The sequence below is a fragment of the Balaenoptera musculus genome, chromosome 10 (genome assembly GCF_009873245.2).
Source record: "Balaenoptera musculus isolate JJ_BM4_2016_0621 chromosome 10, mBalMus1.pri.v3, whole genome shotgun sequence".
NCBI classification, from domain to species: Eukaryota; Metazoa; Chordata; class Mammalia; order Artiodactyla; family Balaenopteridae; genus Balaenoptera; species Balaenoptera musculus.
In genome coordinates this window covers 13,686,734-13,713,290 of record NC_045794.1, presented here as the reverse complement: position 1 = coordinate 13,713,290, position 26,557 = coordinate 13,686,734, and the positions used below count along the sequence as shown (strand labels likewise).

Below are 26,557 nucleotides of genomic sequence, written 5' to 3'. Positions count from 1 at the left end.
AGCCAGTAGTCCTATTATAAAAGATGAGTTTTAGGCTTCATAGTTTACTTTTAGATGCAGAGTAAGATAGAATTAGCTCTGTAAGCTTCATGCTGTTTGCATCGTTCACCTCTTACTGCAGACATTGGTAAGTTATCAACAGAGGTATAATTGACATCCGTGTCAGAACACTTAACATCCTTGTTCCCCATTTTTCCACTCAAAAAATATTATTCTATATACTCTAGGTCCTGTGCAAAGCCCTAGGATACAGCACTGAGTAAAACACAGAAATAACTCCTTCCCTTAAAGAGGTTATATTCTAGCTGTGGAAGCAGATAATCAACAAACTAAGTATTGAGTACATTAGGAGATGATAAATACCACAGGAAAAATGGAGCAGTGTAAGAGGTTTGCAGAATTTGTATTTATGGGTGAGTGTGCCTGTGTATGTGTGGTGGGGAGATAAGGCTTTGAAAAATTAAACAGTGTAGACAGGGACAGCCAGGTTGAGAGGGTGACTTGAGCAAAGACCTAAAGAAAGTGAAGGAAAGAGCCATGGGGATGTATAGGAAGGACATTGTGGGCACAGGGAACAGTCAGTACGAAGACCTTGCAGTGGAAGCTTTTCTGATATGTTTGAGGAACATCAAGGATGCAAGTGTGGTTGGAATAAGTGAGAGAGCAAGAGGCAAGGTTGCAGGCAGCCACTATGTGGTCCTGTGGTATCCCTGGTATCACTGTTACAACCAAGAACACACCTTATACTTTTCTAAATGTCAGGGAAGGAAGTGGTAATAACTACTGTCCGAGAACCACTGTGAAGCTTACTCAGGCTGTTAGAGACTGAATTCCATTTGGGATAACAGAACTCATCTGCTAAATTGAATGGGATTATTTTCATGTATTATTTACTGGTATTTTTTTTTTTTGGATGTCTTTTTATTTGGCCTCAGTGATGACCCTGTGTGATTACATAATAGTTGTGAAATATGCGTCTCAAAATAGACATCAGGATTAGGTCACTTGACTGTTGCTAATTCACGAGAGATGGTATAGTTGTATGTTTGAGTTTAAATTGACACATCTACATACATCTATATAATGGAGTATTTATACATCATTATATTTCAATATGAAATACAAAGGAATGTTCATATTGATGAGCTAGGGCTGCCAACACAGCACGTATGACGGTAATACCTTGGCCAAAGATGTCATTAAACTCTGCCCTGATCACAATGTAACTGATATTTTTGAATACTTAGGTAATAAAAATTGCAAAGATAAGGATTTTTCAAAGGCTGCCAATTTCTACTCTTAAAGTAGAAACATCAGTTATTCTAGGTCTGAAAGGTGATTTTTTTTCATTATTTTAAAAGTCAAGCCAAGTCTTATTTAATGAAATTATTTTCTCGTACAAACCATTTAAAAGAACATATTCGCTCTAATTATCATCAATGTTTCCAAACCCAGCATTAAGAGAAAATACATCAAAGACATATGATTATTTAAAACAATTGAATCACATTCTTGATAAGACAGATGTTACAGAAGTGTTCAGTTTATACTTATGCTTTGCACCCCTCACCTAACCCTAGCTCACTAATTTTAATTTCGTATCAAGAAGAGCTAAGCATTCATCTTCAAAACTAAAAGATTAATATGCATTCTTATTTGTGAGAGTGGGATCTGGATATACAAGCTGTCTTTACTTTTGAAATTAAAAGTTAAATTTAAACCTTAAGTACAAATCAAAGTACTTGAGCCTGTATTTAAATTTATAAAATTATAAAATGATGCATCATGGGTATTGGTTAAGAAGCTTTACATTGAATCTTACAGAGGCACAGCATGAACGGGTGGGCTTTCAAAGCGGTGGCCATCTATCCTTCGTGCATAAAAAAATCTTGAACATAACTTCCAGAAAGCTACGAGGTGGTGGCCAAATGACTTTACAAGTCTTAATTCCTACTGTCATCCTGCACCTCCTGAGTGTTTTTTTTTTTTCCTATTACAGTTTCTAGCAGCCCTCCTATTCTTTTTGGTAGATGGGCATGTGTTCTAACTTCCATCTTGTCCTCTTTTAAGTTCAAACCTATATTCCTAATCACTCTGTGATTCTTACCTTCCAAAATGGATCAATTTGAGCTTGATTTTAAGGAAAGGTCATTTGATCTTGAGCTGATAGTCTGCTAGGTGTTGAAATGATCTTGTCAGTGATATTTATTAAACTAACCACTATCTTTAGAATAAAGATCACATGCTTGTTTGACTAAACATGTTAACTGCTTTGTCTTCTCAGTTAACTGTGGATTGCTGCAGTGACCTGAGAAAAAAAGATATATTTTGAGGAGATTAAAATTTTTTTAAATATTTTTGATTTTCCTTTGAGGATTTATCTGCCGAGTAGTAAACAGAACCTTTCATTTTCACCACAACTTAGTTTTTCACTGTGATTCTGAAGTCACAAGCTCATCCTACATTTCGTCTTAACGCATACAGTGTATTTTAAATCATTTCACTGTGTATTTCTCATTATCTGCCACGTTGTGTGTTGCACGCCCCACCCCCAACTATCATTAATGGAACATCAGTCATATTTAACTGTTATAATGCATTCGTCTGCTGATTTTACCTTCTGTGATAGTACTTTATAGAAAGAAAAATGTCACATCAGTTCTTCCTAATTCCCTAACCATCTCCCAAACCAGATGCAGTTAGACCTAATCCCTAGGTTTTAGAGGCATAATGGTAAGGAGTACAGATGTGAGGTCTGCCCTTTTTCTGCTCCTTCCCAGCTGTATATTCCTAGCAAGTTACTCAACCTCTCCAAGCCTCAGTTTACTTATCTGTAAATAGGAATAACAAACCCATTCATAGAACTGTCAGGAAGTGTCAGTGAAACACCATAGGGAAAGAATCAAATACACTGGCCAACACTCCAATGTGAGTTTCTGTTGTTACGAAGGAAGAATTGCACTGAGTTATGAAGATAAGATAGTTGGAAAATTAAACATGAGAAGAAGATTAAAGAAGCAGATTAAGATGAGGTTTAAGAATGATTAATAATCAAGAATATGAAATGCTACTAGCATAATAAGATCTTTTACCAACTTTTCATCTACAAAGAAGATAGATGAAGAGATGTTTAAATACCACATGCACCCAAAGCCATGAAGGAAAAAAATTATTTAAGAGTGGAGGGACTTCCCTGGTGGTGCAGTGGTTAAGAATCTGCCTGCCAATGCAGGGGACATAGGTTCGAGCTCTGGTCTGGGAAGATCCCACATGCCGCAGAGCAACTAAGCCCATGCGCCACAACTACTGAGCCTGTGCTCTAGAGCCCGCGAGCCACAACTACTGAGCCCACGTGCCACAGCTACTGAAACCTGCGCACTTAGGGGCCGTGCTTCGCAACAAGAGAAGCCACCACAATGAGAAGCCTGCGCACCACAACGAAGAGTAGCCCCCACTCACCGCAGCTAGAGAAAGCCCGCGCGCAGCAACAAAGACCCAGCACAACCAAAAAAAAAAAAAAAGTGGAGCTTATTGGAATCTGGAAAGGGTTGTTGAATTACAATTATAGTGTATTTTACATAAAGTAAGTTGAATTTGAATCTTTGGGGAATTATTGAACATAAGATTTTCTTTGTAACTGAGGTGGTAGTTTTCTAAAATATCTTATATGCCCATGCTCTCTCCACACTTTAGCACGTGAAAGTTCTATGGCCTTGTAAAGCATTATATTTAATATCCCATAGGGTAGAATTATATATAAAACGTTAGCTTGCTTTAGGTTTTCTTTGTAGTCTTGATTTTTATATCTTTTTCCTCGGGTGGCAAGGACAATTGAATGCCAGTATCTTAACTGGTATTCCTTTTCACAGTGTTCTCTAAACGTTTTGATTATATACCTTTATTCCTAAGGAAATCTAAGTGGGCACCCTCAATTTAAATATATATTTATAAATCATAAATACTCCATTGTACATTTTTTAATTAGGAAAACAATATGTAAAGGCTAAGATATCAAATAAATAGAAAGGCTAGTCCTTGTTTAAACATCCCTGGGATTTATGTACCCCCAATTTGCAGAGCAGTCTTATTTTTTAATACTTAGTTTGTTAAGCTTGATTGAAAGTTGTTTGGTAGTGATATGTGTGAATAAAAGGAGGGGAGTACCAATACCTGGGAAAAGAGTTGTAAAAGAGAGATGTAGTAATTGTTTGGAAGAAAAGGACTAAACATGGGCTAATATACCTGACTGTGTTCATTTAATATTAAATCAAGGTTTGCTTTGATGACAAACACCCAGTGCATGTGGACTCTTTCTAATACTGTGCTATAGCCAATGGCAACATTAATATAAGGCAGGGTTTCTCTCCCTCCCCGGCAACCCCCCATTCAGGACACAGTGAGATTTTAGACAGATAAATGCTAAAAGAACCCTATGTACCAAAGGCAGTGTTTACCGCATGTAATACATATCATTGTTTGTCTCCTGTAGTGAAAAATACTTGTGTCGTGCTGGTAAAATGCACCCCTGACAGACCAGTGCTTGCTATTATAGGGTCCATTGCTTAAAAAAAATGATACACTGACAGAAATACAATTTAAGAAAATTTAACACCAAGGGTAGTCAACCATGTAGACTACTATTAAGGGGCCAAAACTCAAGGCCAGGGGTTTATTTTAAAAAGAGGCACAGTTTATTTGCTAGTAGTAGGCAAAGTTAAAAGAAAAAAAAAATCGAACTTGAATTCCTTGCTCTCTAGTCTGTAGAAAATTAATGAAAGCAACAGTTCAATAAGATTTTATTGCAGAAATGTTTAAGTGAAACATTTTAAGAAGGCTTCAGAATTTTTAAACAGTTACTTACCATTTAGAAAGCTGTAACACTGCAGTGCATAGCAAATTGTTAGCATTGGATCCTAGGCACACCCACTGATTTTCTTAAAATGTGTAGTCAGAGCTGGTTAGTCTGAAATCACTTTGTTCATTTCATTTCTGTGTGTGTAGCTTATAAATATATTTGAGATTGACAGGTTAGCAGCACCCACAACTACTACAATTTAAAATGTAAGCTATTGTCCAGGTACCCTTATGGGCATAGTTTGGTAATTAAATGCATTGGATTTGTAACAAGACCTTTTGAGAATGAAAATTACCAAATATGAGATGTGATGAGATATGTTGGATTTCAGAAGAGCAAAGAATGTACTAATGAATAAACTGCTACTGAAGGATGACAAAGCATGTGTTTTTAAGCTATCACATGGCTGTCTTAGGGGAGAAAATTCCATGAATTTAGATGAGATGTATTATCTAATTTTACCATTTTATTTATTTATTTTTAATATACTTATTTATTTATTTATTTATTTATTTATTTATTTATTTATTTATTTATTTATTTATTTATTTATGGCTGTGTTGGGTCTTCGTTGCTGCACGCGGGCTTTCTGTAGTTGCGGCGAGCGGGGGCTACTCTTCGTTGTGGTGCACAGGCTTCTCATTGCGGTGGCTTCTCTTGTTGTGGAGCACGGGCTCTAGGCATGTGGGCTCAGTAGTTGTGGCTTGTGGGTCTAGAGCACAGGCTCAGTAGTTGTGGCGCACGGGCTTAGTTGCTCCACGGCATGTGGGATCTTCCCAGCCCAGGGCTCTAACCCGTGTCCCCTGCATTGGCAGGCAGATTCTTAACCACTGTGCCACCAGGGAAGCCCTAATTTTACCATTTTAAAAACAAATCTGCCATCCAGTAATATTTGGTGCCAACTGTGTACGGATCACACGTTCCTTTGGGAGAAAGGTTACAAAAGTAATGCAATAAATAATCTGAGCTTCAAGGAGCTTAACTTGGGTATCTGAGAAATAGAGAAAAGCCTTGTCAACTGCTATGGAGAATCAAAAGATATGTATCTTATGTTCTCTACCCTGATGGTGTAGTCTTATTGCCACACCCTAGGATGGGTCTAGGGAGGCAATTGATCCTGCCAAGAAAGGATATCCCAAGATGAAATGCAGTGTCTTTGCAGTTGTCCTCCAGAAGGCAGTTGGCCCGAATCTGACAATGTTATACGAGAGGTTTTTCTAGAAGGTAATGCCTCTTGTCCAGACGCATTGTCCAGGGGCTCTGATTCAGCTGTGTGTTGGAGCAGACCCAGAAATGCTTGCTGAGGAAGGCTGGGATCCTCAGCTCTCCGTTTCTGCATGCCTTTTAGTTTTGTTTCTGAAATTCCTCATGTAAACTTTATCATGTCATAGTATCTCTGCACTCTGTTCTTGCCAGCAATTACGACTGCTGCTTTTCAGTCCTGATTTTTTAAGAAGTTATCTGAAGGAAAGAGTATCTATGGTGGATTGATTACCTGAAAAACTAGACATTAAGCTAGTTCTTCTGATAGTTTTAAATATATCCTTTGGATCACTTCAGAGAGCTATACACTTGACCTTGACCCCTCAAAATCTTCCACAGGATTGTGCATCAGTGTTTCACCATTAGCCTGCATTAAAGAAAATGTTTATAAATAGCTGCAAACAATGCAGTGTCTTAGGGATGAGGTTATAGACTCTGTTTACTGTGTCACACAATGTCCTACAGAGTCACTGTTGAACTTTCTCCAATCTAGAATAAGAAAAGTTCCTGGGATGCTAAATGATTAAATGGTGTTTCTTCATGGGCTTTGTGGGTCAGTATTATTTACCTCTTCCCTTTTTTCTTTGTCTCCTAGGAAGCTCAAATCCAAATTTACTTTCTATTTCTAACAACTGTTCAGATCTACATGATATGTTCATATATTCTCCAGACTTTTGTATTCTCTTACACATTTTTCTTTATTATGATATCCAGAGCTATTTATTTCATCTGAAGATGAACTTTGAATAATTGCAATGAGTGAACAATAATGGGAAAAAAATAGAGGTGGGAGCATAGAGCCTAATGCATGAGAAATGCTCAAATAGCTGAGTGAAAGTAATTTGGGAAAGGGACGTGATGAAAATAATTCTCTGGTCTGGATATTACGTAGATATAAAATATAGGTGGATTTGAATAATATTTAGAACAGTGTTTGAGCTCACTCTGTCGGATGAGGATTATAGCAGATATAACATTTTATGTTGTTAAATTTTCATCTTTATTGCCAGATGACTATTTAGCACAGAATTAATCCATTATTTTAACATAAACGTATGTATGAAAAGCTTATTTCATGAGGTAGTAATCAATAACTTATTTCTTACAGTGATACTTTGACATAAATAAAATAGGCTGAATAATTATCTCACCAAGGGCTAAGACAGCGATTACAAACCCAAATGCTTCCAGGTTCTAAGTTCCATGAAGGTAAAATGATATAGTGAATTGGGGCTTGCATGTCCTATCCCAAGGGAGCAGCTATGACTTTATTTCAGCAGAATATGAGCCTAAAACTGCTGATTTCTCCAGATGAACTAGATATTTTTTCTAGATCTTTAAATGAAATCTCTTAGATTTAAGATATTGGCAACTAATTCTAATGTGGTCCATAAGCACTAGTATGTGAGCTCTTAATCAGAACCCTAGAAGTCTGGTTTTAAATACTTGACCAGGCCTTTTAATCCATACAATTGGCTGAGGTGTTTGAAAATGTTTCTTAGCATCCCAAATTCTTGAAGACAGGATCACCATCCTGCATCCCACATATACCCGTTATATCCCTGCTTCAGAAATCTCCTGGGAGATTTTGAAATCATGGAAATGAAATTGTTTAAATAATCAGAGTGGGTGAACTACCCTGGAGAGAACTGCAGTGGGGAACTCACTGCTCTGTGAGGTGGGAGGCCCTCCTGAGAAAAGAGCTCTTTTGCCTCTGCTTGAACCTCATAGCCATTGCAGTTTCCCTGGGATTAAGCAATATATTTTCAGGGACCCTCACTGTGCCCAAGTTAAGACACTTGAGGCCATCTACTTATTCTTTTTAAATTATAAACTTATAGCTACTTTTTTCTCTTTAAATTTTTTTTAAATTTTTATTTTGTATTAGAGTATAGTTGATTTACAATGTTGTGTTAGTTTCAGGTGTACAACAAAGTGATTCATTTATTCATATACATATATCCATTCTTTTTCAGAGTCTTTTCCTATCCACTTCTAAACAGGCCATTCAGCCTTGTAATTATTCATCACTGAATGAAAGGCAAATCCACTGCCACCACCCCTTCACCCATCAATGTTGATCTAATCCTCTTCACTTCCATCCCTTTCCCCATTTTCTGTATTTTGACTGCTGCCTCAACTCAACACTTTTCCATTGGGTCCTCTGGAAGCCACATGTCGTTGTCAATAATTATTCTATGTCTACAATATTTTGGCTTTTTCCATCAAAATATTGTCTTTAAATGAGTTTCATCATCGCTTTAACTGAATTTTGCCTCTCCTTTAAGGAGGCGGTGTCCCTGTCGGGTATCCATAAGGGCACAGTCCTACTTAGCGCTTGTAAATCCCATGCTCCATGAAACCAAAAGAAGAAGTTGGCATTCTCTTGGATACACACAACCATCTCCATCCACTAATAAAAATGCATTGTCCTTCAATAAAATTCATACAATCTGGTTACGTTACTTTTTACCCTTTCTCATTCCTGTCAATTTCTCTCTTGCTATAAATTGTAGGAGATTTGAAAAGATTTACAGTTGACCCATCTGAAACCAGTCCTAACTTGTTGAACCTCCTTAACCCTACATTACATCCCCCCAGTCCTAGGATCACATACAGCTTCTTGTCCTTAAAGAAAAATATTTTATCTCAGGAATCTTTTTTTTTTTTTTTTTTTTGGCCGCGCCATGCGGCATACAGGATCTGAGCTCCCCAACCAGGGATTGAACCCGTGCCCCCTGCAGTGGAAGCATGGGGGTCTCAACCACTGGACCACCAGGGAAGTCCCCATCTCAGGAATCTTAAACTCCATAATATCATCTTGACTCACTTGCATTCAGCTCTTCCATTATGTCTTTTTCTCCTAATTTGGTCACATCTATCAGGCTTCTGTCCTTCGCTGCCCGGCATGAACCCAACTGTTGGTCATTCAAGACTTCCATCTTCTACTATGCCTGCCTTTCTATCTCAGAGCCCAGCAAGGCTCTAGGGTGACAAATTGGCATTGGTATACCACTCCCTGCTTTTCTACTCCAATAGCATGGCTGAGCATTGCTGGAAACAAGTAAATAAAATATAGATTGATGCTCTCACAAATAATTGGTTTTTCCTCTCACCCAGTCTCAAGGGATGAGCCAGTTATTTGTACTTGGCCGCCATCCTTGCCCACGACCTTCAACAGCTCTACTGAACATTCACAGTTCCCCTTGAGGCCCTTTTTTTGGCTAGTTGTCCTGTCTCTTCATTCTCAGCAGATGCCTTTGCTGCCTCCTTCAAAATTGAAGCCATCAGGCTTGATATAAATCAGCTTCTTACTACCATTTACATTTCATCTACTTTTCCATTTATCTTTAACTTTTTTTAATCTCATCTTTGTGAATAAGGTGTTCCTGTTACTTTTCCAATTCTATGTCCTTGGCTCCATTCCCTCCAGTATCCTGTGGGTTTTCTTGTGATGAGGTATCTCCTTTCTCCGTATTATCTTTAATATTTCCTTTTCTTTAAACTTTTGACCCTCAACATATGAATATACTCAAGACTTTCTGGTTCTGAAAGAAAAAAGCCTTATCCTACAGATATATGTTGGTATTGTCCAATTCCTTTATTGTCCAATATTTTTAGAAGTATAATCTCCCCTTCTTCAACCTCATCCACTTGTGATCGGACTTCTACCTCTACTCTACTGAAATTGCTTTTCTTGATATCTAATTGCTGAAACTGATGGACATTTTCTCAGGGATTATCTTATAGCTTTTTTTCCTTTTAATAATGTTGATCACTCCTTTGTAAAAGCTTTCTACTATCTTGGATGCCATGACCCTACACAGTTCAGATTCTTTTCTGGGTGTCTCATCCCCATCAGACACTTAAAAGTGTGAAGGAATGTACCTTAGGAACACTGATCTTATTGAGGTATACTTTTTCCTGGGAGATATTATCTGTCTTCATGATTTTAATTCCTCTCATATTGGGATGACTCTTAAATCTCTACCTGCAGTGCATTATTCTCCTCCACACTTAAGCCATATATATTTAGCAACTTCCTTGGCATCTGTAATTTAATGTTAACAGGAAACAATATCCCAAACTCAACTTATACAAAATTAACGTAACTCTAATATAGTACCATATAGTACTGTAACCTGATAAAGATAATATAAAAATATATAGAAACTAATTGTATTTATGATTAATACTCAAAAAGTATTAGCAACTAGTCTGTCAGTGTATAAAATAAATAATACACTAGGAACAAGTAAGATTGTTTCTGGAATGCAAAGAAGGAACACCAGGATGATTTGCAACCTCATTTATTGTATTATCAAACTAAAGGAGAAAACACCATGGCTAGAGCAGTATGTGCCAAAAAGGCAATTGATAAAAATTCAGCAGCCACTGCAAAACTTCCAGCTAAAGAGAAATAAGAGGAAGCCAATTAAATATGATTAAGAAAAGTTACTGAAACCTAACAGCAAATATATAAAACAGTTAAATACTAAAGTCATTTCCACTAAACTCAGGAAAAAGACAGGGATATCCACTATTGTCACTTTTATTCAATGTTGTTTTAAAGGTTTTAGCTAATGTAACAAGATAAGAAAATGAAATAATCAGTATAAATATTAAAAAGAGAATTATTTTCTTTGGGGATAATTGGGAAAACTCAAGAATTAATAAGAAAATTTGGCAGAGTAGCTAGCTAAAAGACAAGGTAAATAGAATTTGGAGTTTTACTCTATGCCAGAAAGTGACATTTTAGAAATGGAGAAGAAAAGAAATTCATTGAGTGGTAATAAAACTTTAAAAATTCATAAGCATTCGGCCAGCATTTATATGAAGAAATATTTTTAAAGAAAAACTCTACTAAAAAGATTGTCCTATATTTTTCTGTTTACAAATACTGGGTAAATATAGAAAAATTTCAACTGAACTGAGGGTAGAGGTGTTATAATGGCAGTGGAATTATGAGGGTTGGTTTTAACATTGTGAAATAAAGTCAACAGAAGTGAGACTCAGATGGTGGCAAATATTTCTTGAGGATCTACTCTATTCTGGATACTGAGATAGTAGCAGTGAAAAAAAACAGACAAATCTTTGCCTTCTATATCTTATCTTTTAGTACTATTTAGGAGGTATTTGCCACCAGGTGGGAACTGTGCTGAGTGCTTTACAGATGTAATCTCATGTAGCCTTTGGGAACTATTATTACACCCATTTTTGAGACAAAGATACTGAGGCACAGGATGATTAGGTTATTTAGCCAAAGTTCCCAAGGTTCAAGGGGTATACTTTCGTCTGCAGTAACTGTAGTCATAGTGTGCCATAATGCTGCCTATAGGAAGCAAGAGAACTATTCACTCATACATCTGTGTTACCTTTTTAAGCCAGTGGTACACCACGGCTAACTTGTTAGTTAATTAAATGTACACCTGGGAGGGTATGAAGTACCTACCAGGAAACGTGTTTCTGATCAGTGGCATCAGATACATTAGATTTTAATTCTGTTCTGTGGCTCACCACATAGCTCCCTGTGAAGCCTGCCATTATCTTTCTGGTGATAATTTTCTGAACAAATAGAGAAATTTAGAATTATTCTTTGTTTTTGGTTTCTTAAGCCTATTGGAAAACAGCCAAACCATTTCATAATGGTTTCTCTAAATATATTAATAAAGTGAATGTAAGTGGGGGGCATATATATATATATATATATATATATATATATATATATATAATGCTAGAAGAGAAGAAATTTTGTTCTCTTTAAAAAAAAAAAAATCCCTGTGGAAGTTTATGACCTTTGTAATCAATGCTTTTTTTTTTTTTTTTTTTTTTAACTAGGCTCTAGAGAGTGTTTGGGTTGGAAAAGGTCACCTATTTGCAATGATATATTCTGTCAAGCGTGTGTATAAGTGTAATATACTAGACCTTAACAATGCAATATATTTTGTTGGAATAAAGAACAATTTTTTGCTTTTTTATTTCAAGTGAGACTTTATTAAAGTATACAGCTATGAATGATTTCTTCTTGAATGTATTCTTTTAGTGAATTAATGTAATTTAATTAATGTAGTGCTTTAAAATTTTTATTTGGTTATTAAGATGTAATTGACATATAACATTTTATTAGTTTCAGGTGTACAATATAATTATTCAATATTTGTGTATATTGTGAAATGGTCACCACAATAAATCTAGTTAACATCCATCACCACACAGTTACTATTTTTTTCTTGTGATAAGAACTTTTAAGATCTACTCTCCTAGCAACTTTCAAATATATAATACAGTATTATTAACTATAGTCACTGTGCTGTACATTACATCCCCAGGACTTAACTTGTTTTATAACTGGAAGCTTGTACCTTTTGACCCCCTTCACCCATTTTGCTCACCTCCCCAAACCCCACCTCTGGCCATCACCAATCTATCTCTGTATTCTTAAGTCTTGGATTTTTTTGGTTGTTGTTTGTTTTTAGATTTCACATATAACTGAGATCATACAATGTTTGTCTTTCTCTGTCTGACTTCTTTCACTTAGAATAATGCCCTCAAGGTCCATTCATGTTGTTGCAAATGGCAAGATTTCCTTCTTTTTTTACGGCTGAACAATATTTCATCGTGTATATACATCACATTTTCTTTTTTTTTTTTACATCACATTTTCTTTATCCATTTATTCATTGATGAACATTCAGGTTGTTTCCATATCGTGGCTATTGTAAATACTGCTGCAGTAAACATGGGGTGCATATATCTTCTCAAGTTAGTGTTTTTGTTTCTTTTGGCTAAATACCCAGAAGTGGAATTGCTGGATCATATGGTAGCTCTATTTTCAAAGTTTTGAGGAACCATCACATTTGTTCTCCATAGTGGCTGCACCAATTTACTTTCCCACCAAGAGTGCATGAGGGTTCCCTTTTCTCCACATTCTCACCCACACTTGTTACTTCTTGTCATTTTAATAATAGCCATCCTAACAGGTGTGAGGTATGGAGTTTTTAGAGTGAGACCTGAGCCTGGGCCAGGTTGAGATGGGTCTGTACTAAAGAGAGCACAACTTCTACCCCTCCCTCCGCTCACTCCCTTTCTACTCGACTCCTCCCACTTAAGAGGTGAGAAATTATTTTGAATTATTTATATTGTCCAAGTGAACTAGGTAAAACAATATTTCTCAAACTTGAGTAGTTTATTCAATCTTTAGAAGGAAAAAATTTCTCTTAGAATGCCTCAGATACTCCATTCCATTTGAGACAGTTGCAATAACTGTCACTTTAGGTAGTTACTTAATATTTTCTAAGTTGAATTAAGCTATAAGAGATCAAAGCACAGTCTCTGTTGCTTGGGAAGACTTACGGGAGGAGATGAGATTGGTATGAAAGATGAGGAGAGAATACATTTCAGATGGAGTAGCTGCTCACCCAAGCACTGGAATCTATTGCAAATTTAACAATGAGGCAAATGGGCTGGTCCAATTAAGTGCAGAGTTGCCAAACAAAATCCAGGATCCCTAGTTAAATTTAAATTTCAGATCAGTAATAGGTAATATTTTTAGTATAAGTGGGCCCCAGGCAATATTTAGGAATCTTAAATTTAGAAAAGGGAGAGAACTGTGGTCCTGTAGAATTGGCTCAGAGAGCCAACCTGGGCAGAATGAATATAATTATGTCAGTAATATGGAGCCATTGAAAGTCATTGAACATGTTAATGAAATGAGGAAAATGGTGTTTTAAGGAAAACTCCTCTTCCAAATGTGTGCAGACTGGTTTGTTATGAGGAGAGAATGAACTTTTGTTGTCATTGTTATACCTACTTGTCTATCACTCCAGCACTAGACTGCAAACGTTTTGAGGGCAGGGAAGGGTCTTATTTGTTTGACTGTATCCAGCATCTGGTAGAAAACCTGGCAGGTGGTAGGTGTTCAATAAATATTGAATGGAAGGCAGGAGGAGGGAGTGGGATAGAATGAAATATTGAGCAATGCTTGATTGCAATAAAGTAACAACATATATAATCAACATAGCAATGAATAATTGTCAGATGATTAGGAAAATGTGATTTTTAATAGCTGAGCTTCATGGAAGAGTTGCAGTGAGAGAAGGTTCTGGAAGCTGGAAAGGAGATTTAGGAGGTGGATCTTGAGAATAAGAAGGAGTTGGGCTTCCTCACAACATGGAGACTGAATGCTGGTGCACTTTTAGAGCTGCCTACCTAAGTTAGATACATCATATTATGACCTGTGCTTTGTGTTACTCTTTAGGGCAATGGGGTAATGATGGTAAAGAAATATCACCAGATATGATGAGTAAAGATGACACCAGTTGCAGGTTTTCTGCAGCTGCTAATAGCTAAGTTCTGATGTTGTCACTTAAACCATCTTGAATATGATCAAAGACAGACCTAATTTGTTCTTAGTTTCAGCAAGTACTAATGATGTTGCCTAACATGGTCCTAGGGTAGCTTTACTTAGTGTAGCTGTGACCTAATTGGGTTATTTCTGTAAGGTATAGTTCAGGAAAGGACATGGGGATGGTGGTCTAGTCGTGTCTTTGCAACAGCTTCTAGATACTTTATTTTTGACTTCCACCTACAGGTGGTATAGCCATTATACACTGAGTTCAAAGTGGGATTTCAAAAATAGGTCCTACTGTATAGCACAGGGAACTCGACTTAATAATCTATGATAACCTATATGAGAAGAGAATCTGAAAAAGAATGAGTATATGTATATGATAACTTCACTGCACACCTGAAACTAACAGAACATTGTAAATCAACTATACTCCAATAAAGCTTTTTTAAAAATAGGTGATACGAGTGTAGTAGGTATAAGTAAAATTCCTATGTGAAATCTATTTACTTGACAAGGGAAGAGCGCTAATTTCCAGTTATGTCCCCGCTCTGTCATTCAGTAGTTTCAAAGCCTAGGAATCTTACACGTGTCAGGCACTGAGGAAAGGAGAGGGCATGCTATCAGGGAGCTCACTATCCAGCAAGAAAGAAACAAACAGAAGGACATGAACTGGTACCAATGCTGTAAGGGCCATTAGTATATGAAAACAAGTGCTTAAATAGCCAAAGGAGGGTGTTACTCATTTTGCCTCAGGGAAATCAGAGGGATTTCATAGATTCAGTGGCATTTGAGTTGAATACAGAAAAAGAGTCATAGTTTGCCAGGAAGAATAAATTTAGTAGGGGCTCAACAGGCAGGTATGATAGAACAGGCATGAAAGTAGATGGTAAGTCCAAGGAGAGAACATTTTGAGGGTGAGGCACAGCTGTGGAAGGGAAGACCGGGGCCAGACAGAGTGACCCTTTCATGCCTTTGTGCATTTATTCTGCATGCAGGGAGGAGCCATAGAAGGTTATAGACAGAAGCAATGAATTGCATCTGTGTCATAGAAAGGTAACTGGCTGCAGAGTAGAGAGTGGAGAGCAGGGCAAGGCAGGTTGGTAGAAAAGTCATTCAGCTAGGAAATCACAGCCTGAGCCCAGGGGAGAGATGATGCATGCAAAGGAGCATTTCCTTCAGGATCATTTCTAGAAGGCTGTCTCTGAGAAGGAAGAAAAAGGAAAGGTTCTTATGGCATTTACGAGAGAGAACTAGCAGGGTTGGCTTTGGGGGTCTGAGGAGAGGAGGAACAGTCAGAGATGCATTTGAGAAGTCTGGTTTGAGGGACTTGCAGATGGTCCCGATGTTCATTTCAACATTGAATGTGACAGGGCAGGGTGGGGATGTGGTCTGCGGAAGAGAAAGATGTTATATATAAGGAGAAGCAAACTTGTTAAGTAAAGCCCCAGTGAGTGGAAGGTCTAAGGAGACAGAATTTAGCTTTAAGTATGTATAAGCCCTGCCTAGAGGTCAGGAAGTAAAAAGAGATAAGAGGTGGTAATAGTGAATTGCCCTTGAAGTTCCCTCTGTTCTATTGGGGTAAGAGGGAGATCCGTGTAGTTCAACTCTGGGCATGTTACATAAGTCTGAATACCTCATTTTCCTTATCCATAAAATGGGAGAATAAACTACCACCTGTGTCATGCATTTGTTGTGAGGATTAATGAGATAACTCATATAAAATGCTTAGAACAGTGTCAGGTACAGAGACAAGACTGAATAAATATTAGCCCTTACATAATTGACCAGATTTCATATTGATATTGATTTGAGATGTTTCTTTAAAATGTAAGCACAGGAAAATCTTTTGACTGATTTGTCTAAGTTGCTGAGGTCTAATTATCAGCAAGGACTTAGTCTTTTAGTTGCTTTTTCCATTAAAAATGCTCTGTAGATAGAATTACCTTTAGTTTGTGGACATTTATCTCATGCTTATGTTTTCTAAAATAAGTAAAGCCTCAATTTTAGTGGTGTTCTATTCTTGTGGGTTTACTTATTAATTTTGTGTTCCAAAAGGGAATGATGAACCTTTTATAAAAAAACACAACTGATGTCGTAATATTAAGCTTAGATTATGCCTTGGAAGGCAGTGCTGGGTTATATAACACATTGGATTGCCCTGTCACCTTTTGCTGGGTAAGAAAATATCTCTTCTCTTGTGTGTGTTTTGTGTGTTTCTCTTTGTTACCATATTATCACACTGTTTTATCTGTCAACGTGGATTAAGGGCAAGAGAGAAAATCTAGTAGAGTGAGCACCCATCTGGGTATCAGAAAACATAGACCTGCTAGGTTTCCATCAGTGCTACTAATTGACTAAAAGTTCTGAGGTGAGTCACTGCTGCCTCTGTGCCTCAGTTTCCCCACCTATAGAATGGCTGCCACCTCCCACCTCCCGATAAGCATGGTAAAGATAAATTTTCCTTTTACAAATTTATATAAGAATTTTTTTTGTAATGGCAAAAAAAAAAAAACAACTTTGCAGTTGGAAACAAGCTATTTATTTCCCTGTGTACCCTGCAGTTAACAGAGGACAGATATGAATTAATTCCATTGTCTCAGCTAAAAACACACACACACCTCAAACACATTGTTGGTGAAGTGCTTTGAACCTGTCAGAGATAGAGTGTAGGAAAAAACACCAAGTAATATCAGCCTGCCAGTCCGGACTGTCGGGAATATCTATTATGCCATCTGTCACAGGAGATTTTAGGTTGGAGAGCAGCAAATCCGTGACTGGGGACTCAAAGTTCAAAAGCAGGAGGCCTATCCTCTCTTCAGCACACCATGCAGCGTCTAAATCACTATCCGTTTTCAGGCGATTTCGTTGATCATACATCGTGAATCTGCAACTTCATAAAAAAGGAAGGGAGGAAGGAAGGAAGGAAGGGAGGGAGGGAGGGAGGAAGGGTAAAGAAAAAAGCTGTAAAGAGCCATCCTTTAGAAACCGTTCCAAGGGTTCTGTAATTTACATCCACGTGATTGCCGCATGTAATACCAAATTTCGAGCCCTACTCTCTTCCTCTGACTGGTTCCGGGGTTTGGTGGTGTTAACACTTTTGTAATAGCAAAGATGGGCAGAGTGGGTGGGGAAGACTCGTTTTCCGGAGGGAACAGGCAAGCTGCAGGTCCACCACGTGGACACGTCTGCTACTTGGGGAAAGAAGAGAAGTAGCAATTAGGCGGTGGAGTAATGTGCTTCGGGCGCGCGGGCTCCGGTTCCTAATACGTTCCTTTCTTAATGTGACTTGATGTAGATGGAGTGAGGGCCTATCAGGTGTGAAAAGCCCTGCTGCTCCTGGCGTGGAGTGGTCTCCAGACGGTGATCTGGCAATGTCAATCTAGTCATGCTTGATTTCTACACTTAGCGTGGTAAAGCAGGATTTCTCTACCCCTGATCAACTTCTCAATTAGCAAGCTGCCTTGTGTAACGGCCTTGTTTTGCAATCCCTCAGGGCTGCTTCAGGGGTCATTAGGGTGAGAAAACTTGAACACCAGTTCCGGCTCGAGCAGAGCTGGGAAGGGAGCCTGGGAGCTTTCCTAAATATATATAACCCTTTTTTCAAGTTGTTTGCTTTCATGGGATTGATTCTTGGCACATTAAGAAGCTTAACGCTCCAGTATCTTCTTTAAACTGCCCCCCTTATCGCTTTTGCAGCTGACAGGTTTTTTTTTTTGACAGGCTGAGAGTAAAAAAGAGATAACTAGTAGGTTAGTACTTTATTTATACATGTGGACACACAAGCACATAGAAAGACGTGCACGCACGCGTTCAAATATCTTTTAAGTTGTCTTTTCAGGGCCTCTGGTTTCCAGTAAATATCAGCTGTCCAACAAATCCAGTAGCTCACTTCTCCATATTCAATATGTCTGAGTTCGAAATCTTTATTTCTGCTCTGTCTGACTTTGTTCACGAATGATATTAAGTTTTTCAAGCCTTATTCACTATTTTCTCACTTAACCCCAGATAATATTTACATGAGTAATGTATGTTAATTAAAGGTTTATGTAATGGGCATTTATGAATCGACATTGAAATATATGTAATTAATATTTTCCCCTCATCTATGATTTAACTAAATGGCCTATTCCCAACTTTAATAGAAAAAAAATTAAAATTTCAAGTGATTTTAAGCATCATTTTATCCTTCATAAAATGTACCTGGATAGGAAAACATGTAATAAATGCATAGAAAAGTAATTTGAGAATTGTACTCATTACTTTGAAAACACCTCTGCTTTCAATCACTATAGGTTTCATATTTGTAATTTCCCATTTTGATAACCCACTTTCATATCCGCATGGTATTATCACACCATTAGAAAATTAGATGAATGAATTCATTTCAAATATTTTAGCAGATTCTGCCTTATGTAATATTCTTAGAGTAAATTATTCTAACATATATTCCATAAACAGGTTTTCCCAAAGTGGTCTGTGTAGATTTCTTACAAAAATATTTATTTTATTGACATTGAGCAGAACCTTATATGGTTAATATTATATGCATGGCTCTAGAGATAACTGAACTCAGCGTATTTTATAAATTGGAAGGTGGATATATATTGATGTTACACACCCCAATACACTGTCTCTTTATGAAGGGTTTGACATCCAGCTTTAGAAGTGTTTAAGGAGTAGTTAAAATTCTGGACACTGTGGCATAGCAATTTCTAAGAAATACTTCAGATAATAAGTCCTAAAGGTGACACAACAAAGGAAATACCTCAGTAGCTCTATCTTTTTATAAAGAAAATACACACACATTCCAAAAATGAAGTCTTTACTTAAACTCAGTGCTATGGAAATAACATTTTACAAAGGAAAATGCTTTAAAAAACTATGCAGAAAACATCATTTATGTTTATGAATGATTTTGTATGTGTGTATATATAAAAATCTACAGGTTTGACTGTAATTCTTTTTGTATAGTTTTACTACACAAAAATTTAACTTCAATATCTCTCCTCCATAATACTGTGTTAAGTGAGTGTTGTGATAATTTATTATGGAAAGCATCAAGCTTGGACAAATTAATACTCAAGAATTATACTTCCTTCCACAAAACTGTTTTTTTTTTTTTTTTTTTTTTTTGGGTGGGGAAAGGGTCTTCTATCTTTTTTGATTTCTTATTCCAAAAAGGAATTTGTCTAAGCCTACAAATAATTGTTTTCTTGGCTTTATTTTTATAATTCTTCTAAATCCTACATTAAAGCAATTCAAAAATCCTTTAAAGGCTGCTCAAATTAAAAATTCAATTTGAATATGTATATAATATGCATATATATTTTTTAAAATACTAACTCATGTTGAATAAAAGTTGTATACTTTCCCTTTTAACTGGGTTTTAAGAGTGTTACAAATTTAGTCTGACAACTAAAAGTCAGATTCTCCAAATTAACATTTACCTGAATCATCCAGTTACACTTCAACTAGTATGAAGAATCACAGAATTTAAAAATTATACAAAAGCCCTTGAAGGGTATTTAGTTCAGTATGACTATTTGGGTAAAAAAAGGAGCTGAAGAACAGAAAGTTTGAAACGTCTGAATTCTCATTGATCTTTGGCTTTACTAGAGTTGCCATATAATTTTCTATTCAACCCAGGACGCTTTCGATCAAGACAGAGCGCTGCTGAGAATTAGACTGGGCTAAAGGTATACATACCAGATTGTCCTGGACAAACTGTGACTTATGAATACCCTTACTATTATAGATAGTTAATCCATATATGATCTTTTAATGATAGTTTTTTTAAATGATAGTTTTTTAAATGGTAGTTTTGAAACCACTTTCTTGTAAGAATTAAGAACAATTGTCCATTAAAATTCTAAAGAAGTAAATGGTGTCAGATGTTAAATTTGTTTGGCAGAAAATAATTTTTTAAAAGAGAAAAAATAAGATGTATTCCATGAATCTTTGGTGATTATGTTAATGGAATTCAGAGCTAGGGTATACTGTGGTGCCTCTGTAACAAAATAACCTCAGTTACAAACGAAGGTGAATATCTGTGATAACATTTTCTGCACCTCTTTTCTTTAGTAAAGTTAACTTATAAAATCAATTATACAATGTCCCAAATCCTGCTATTTACTTTAAAAGAAAATATTGTAATTAAATTGTTTCTTCAAAGAAGTAAGGTAAAAGATTTAAATAAAATTTGAAACTAAGTTGTAGATAACAGGTTCTCAGACAGGTTGTCACTCTTATCCTGTAAAGCACTTTTTCTTTGAAGTAAGACATAATAATTAATCCTAGAAGAAATGTTTGTCTGAAATTTCACTGGCTAGTTGCAAGAATAAATAAATGCCTTATCTATTCTAGCTTAAGTGACTTATTTACCTTTTATAAATAATGGAGCCATTACTGTCACTAACTCATAATCTCTGGATGTGAAAGATACACTTTACATCAGAATAAATGACTTTTGCATTGCAGTTTCGATTACACTGCCATCATGGCGTCAGAATTTCCCAGGGGAGCTTTAGTGAGTCTTGGTCAGTGCCTGAATGAATGAGTGAGTGGCACCTGGAAATATGGTGAAATTGATGTATGAAAATATTACTGGCTTATTCAAAGAAAGGTCTTTCCCATGGTTAGTTCTCAAATAACTGTTTACAAAATGACCTTCATCACTTCCCTGAAAATGCTTTGTTTTCTCATTTCTTTTCTGTTGAAACATTACAGTACTTCAGGTTCATTAGTTCTGAGATGGGTAAAAATAAAATTTTCAAATAAGATACCTCTTCGCTTACTTTCTTGTTCACTTATTATATAATATATACAGATAAAAGTGTGAAAAAGAAAGTTAAAAGAGAAGGTAGTTATGGGCCTCTAAGAAGTCTGTAAAGATAGTTAAAAGACTTCCTTGCTGATTTTTAGGAAAATATTACTTACTTTAAAAGTTTCCACCATGAAAGACCTATACAATTTTAAGTAGGCAAAGCTTTTTGAAAAACTCATGATAGAACAGATTATCAGTTTAAAAAATTATTTAAAACTTTTATTATAAAATTGTATATAGCACAATCTAATTAGCATTTATTGTACTGTGGCTAAAACCAGTGAGTAATTTATTTTGATCTACCAACGACTTCCTTAGTTATATCGAGGGAGAGATATACAGTGATTAAATTGCCCACAATGTCTGTAAAAATAGTCATAGACTTTTTATGCTCATATAATTGCGACTGATTTGCCCTCCCCTTCATTAAAAACTTAAAATTAGAGCAGAGACGCTATAATGATTCGTTGAAATATCCACCTCTATTATTTTAAAAAATCTATTCCCAGTTTCAGTTCATATATATTATCCTTTATTTTACTGTTTCTTGTTATTTCTACCTCTTATTATTCTAACCTTTTCCATAAGTGTATCTAAAACTTTGAAAAACCTTGTCTTTTACATATCACAACAATAAATAGCAAGCTTGACACATTTCTTCTGTTCTAGCTAGAGAAGATTCTTTTGAGGACTAAGATTTTATGATTCTATGAAATGTTGGTACAATTGCCATGTTTGCCCAGAAGTATTATCCTCATCAAATGCTGAAGGAAAAATATTCAATTTTAACTTTTCTCTGAATCGCTTCTCCCAGTAGGTCGCTGTGATGATCGTAAGCAGCAGAAACACCTGCTCATAAGGCTTTGGAAAATGGGTATGAGAAGAAATTGACAGTTGTTTGTTGAAAGTGAAAGTATAATATTTAAACACCGTTTGCAACTTTTAACTGAGTCAGGTGTGGAGCGAGATGCCAATTCTATGTAAATCAGCCCTCGGGGTCAGCAACTTAGAGACTTTTGTCCAGTGCAACCCCTTCTCGCCAGATTTTTACAGATGAAAACAGAGAAGTATAGTGAGAAAAGGACCAGATTTGGGTAAGGAGGGTTAGGTTATTAGGGCAGTTCTGATACTAAATAGTGGTGTAAGCTTCTGTACGTAGACGTGGGGTATCCCCTGCCCTTTATAGCAACACTAGGATGGGAAGGTAGCACAGGCCTCCAGCTCATTTTTCTTTACGTGTTATTCTGTTGCTGCCTTCATGGAGCAGAAAATAATAAGTTTAGAATGAAGTTAACACTGAGTAAGCCTAAAACTGGAAAAATAGGTGGGACAGTGTCTTCTATTTCAGATTATGGGTGCGCTATCACGATTCACACTATTAGCATACGTACTTTTAAGTTGGAATAAAATATCTCTGGCCTACAGCAAGGATTTACTGTATAGCACAGGGAACCATATTCAATGTCTTGTAATAACCTATAATGGAAAAGAATCTGAAAAAAATATATATATATATATCTTTTTCAGAATATATATGTATTCTTTTTCAAAATATATATATATAACTGAATCACTTTGCTGTACCCCTGAAACTAACACAATATTGTAAATCAACTGTAGTTCCATAAAAAAAATAATAAAATATCTCTGACCTTAGGCATAGAACACTGGCAGAGAGATTTCTAGGATGAGTTTCAATTAGAAAATTCTATCTCTCCATTTGTTTAACCATTTTAAGCCTTGTATATCCATGGGTGCAAGGAAAGGTGAGGATGTAGACCAGCACTGTCCAATAGAAATATAATGTGATCCACATATTAATTTTAACTTTTCTAGTAGCCTTGTTAAAAGGAAAGTTTTTTAAAGGTGAAAATAATTTTAAAAACGTATTTTTTTAACCAAATGGACTCAAAAGATTATCATTTCAATATGTAATCAATATATTAAAAATTATTCATGAAATATTTTCTGTGCTAAACGTTGAAATTTGGTGTGTATGTCACACTTAGAGCACATCTCAATATAGACTAGCCACACACCAAGTGGTCAATAGCCACATGTGGCGGCTGGTTGCCACATTGGTCAGCATAGCTGTAGACAGAGAGAGAAAGTATAGTTAGCTTGGCTAATGACTTGATTGGAGGTAAAGAAGGAACCAGCTCGATGGTGAAGTTAAAGGTCTATACTATAGGCGTGGAGGGTGTTGCTGTTTTATTTTGTTTTCCTGGACTCTCTAAAGTCCAAAGCAACCTATTTTGCATTACAGTCACCAAACTGGAGTAGATCCTGTGATTGTTTAGGGCAGGGACACCTAACCAGCCATTCATGGAACTCGACTTGGTTCTTCTGCAAGTCTGCAACGAAGTCTTCCCAGATTGTTTCCTTGGTCTTTCCTTTACCTAAAATGCAAGACCCAGAGAGACGGATGGCAATGGCTTCCACCAAAAGCTCTTTCTTCACGTTTAGCACTCCTCTTTATTTTTCTATTGTCCCCAGTATAGTGCTAAGTAAGGATCACAAGAGGTCCAAAAACTAAAAACTTACGTCTTCTCCCTTCCTGGGACTTCCCTGGTGGTCCAGCGGTGAAGACTCTGCACTCCCAATGCAGGGGGCCCGGGTTCCATCCCCGGTCAGGGAACTAGATCCCTCATGCTGCAACTGAAACCCAGAACAGACAAATAAATAAATAAATAAAATATATTTTTTAATCCCTTTAAAAAAAAAGTCTTCTCCCTTCCTATTCAGGGGTAACTGTTTACCTATAATTTTATTATCCTCACCACATTGTTGGAATGGGTTGGATCATGAGCTGATACTCTAAATCCAACTGGTCATTGGCAGATGCTGAGGAATTAGCCCACTGGGTTGGTTTGAACACCCAGCCTCACGCTGCCTAGGGCGATTCTGTCTGATTCAAGGAAGAGTGGAGTTTTGCTCAAGCGTGGGTGAGAGACAGATGCGGAGGATCCTCTGAAAATACTGCTGCACCAGACGTGAACCCTCAGTCACCCAGGCCACCAGAGTCACCCATCCAGGCTTCCAGGCTTCTCTTCGTACTCGACCTAGCCTCAGCCTAACAGACTGCTCTCGTATTTGCCCTTTTTTAAACTAACCATAAATAAACCCTGACCTTGACCATCTCCAGGCTTCTGCTTACCCTCTAACTTCCGCCTGAGATGCTACTTTCAGTTCCCACCAGTTCTCTACCTTCTGACATGATATCTGTCATTCCGGTCCTGCTTCAAATGACATCTCTCCCCTGGCTCTGCAGTACAGCTGACCGAGTGACCGCCGTCCTGTCTTGATTGCAGAGCACCCTGACCTTCTGCCCTGGTATTGTCCCCACTAGTTCCTCGACAGCACACGCCCAGCCATATTCATCTCAGGGTCTCTCGCTAAGTACCTTACACACACTAGGCATCCGCTTTCATTAAAAAGGGTTCATTGAACCTGAGCTTTCTGTCTGTACCGTAAGTTGTCTCTGGGATTTTCAGGTAGCAAGTTGTTTATTTTCACATAATATACAACTATATAGCATGGGCCTTTGGTAGTTTTTTACTGAAATTGTAGTTAAGCACTTAGTAAGTTTTACTTAATTTTTCCATTAACCCTTTTTTCTGTATAATATCTACCTACCTAGTGAGTGTGTGTATGTGTTTTCTCTCTCTATATATCCATCTGAACAGATACCTATATACAGATATGTAGAGAGATATCTGTTATCTATCATATGAAGAGAGAATGTACACACATATGTGAACATATATAGCATATATAGAGAATATACATATATACTGTACCTGTATATATTCATATATATATTAAACATTACTTTCAGCAAATGGCTTTTATGTTCCTGTTTGTCATGATCTACCTATGTTAATAAAAACTATCTTGTACCAAGGCTGAACTTAATACACTAAATTAGAGTTAATTTTATAGAATAAAAGTGCTTAGTTATGAAAGGAATAATCTGTAAGTCTCCTTTAAACAGGAGATGTATCTAGTTCCTTTTAAATATGGTCAATTTTGGGGACTTCCCTGGCCGTCCAGTGGTTAAGACTCTGTGCTTCCGCTGCAGGGGGCATGGGTTCGATACCTGGTCGGGGAACTAAGATTCTGCATGCTGTGTGGCGTGGCCCCCCCCCAAAAAAAAAATATGGTCAACTTTTAAAGCTTTTTTTTAGCTTAACTGCAGAAAAATTCAAAGTCATCTATGTGCACCAATGTATTCTAAAAGTTATGTGCTAAGTAGCCTAACTGTGCAACAATTAGAAACATAGTTCAAACTAATGTTAAACATTTCTTATATTTTCCTTGGTACATTTTCAAATGTTCGGTGTTTCCTTTTTTGCTTCTTTTCACTCCCATGTTATCTTTATCTCTATGACAGTGGAGTGCAGGCTAAGACCCAACAGGAGAGAGAACAATAGGTTCAACTCTCTTCAGCCTTGTAATGGGTGAGCTTTTTTTCCGTTTAAAACAAGAGAATTGAATGTTTAAAGTGTTTTCATTTTCTATCACTGCATTCCTTAGTTTAAAAGAGTGAAATAGAAAAGGAGATGAGAAGTATATTTGTAATAGACAGAAAAGCAATTCCCTTTCTCAGTCTGTGAAAATGTTCCATTCTTTCCCACAGAACATATTCAATAAAACTTTCCCGTCCGGCAGTCAGAAGTTAAAGATCTTTTCAACTGATTACAATTTCATATCCTTAGAAAACTAAACTTTCCTTTCTCTGTTCATCTCTAGTTATTCTGCAGAAGGAGGGTTTTTCACATAGGATAACTAAACCAAGTCTTATCCTCAGTATTTTAAAAAATATATACCATTATTTAAATTCATGTGTATTCAAGTCACTGAATGAAGGTTGCTTGAATACTAAGAGAGTTACTTGATCTTTGTTCAAAATTAAAGTTTACTGCAGTGATATTTATTTATGCATTTTCCCCCAAATAATAAATTAATTTGCATCAAATACTATGCTTTCCATTGGCTTGGGGGAATTTGATTTAGTGACTTGAGCCATTGACCTGGTAAAAAATCTATAGAAACATCTGGTGCTGTGAAATAAAAGACACTACTACAATGAACACTCATTTTCCCCTGATGCCTGTAGTAAACCATATTCATTACTGCTATGTTAAATGATTATATGTCTTGAGTTTTTCTCCACCCCCCCTCCACCCCCAGGAACTTTAGTAATGGATATATACTAACCCATACAGAATTCACTTGATTTATGACTATGTAGCAAAAGCTGTTT

General features: G+C 36.7%; 1 protein-coding gene and 1 non-coding gene across 4 annotated transcripts in view; both read left to right on the top strand.

Moving 5' to 3' along the window:
- Positions 1-26,557, top strand: part of LMO3 (LIM domain only 3) — a 57,946-nt gene that overhangs the window by 14,498 nt on the left and 16,891 nt on the right. The window lies entirely within an intron of this gene.
- TRNAG-CCC lies at positions 23,857-23,929 on the top strand. The gene has a single exon. It is a non-coding gene; the product is annotated as a tRNA-Gly (tRNA).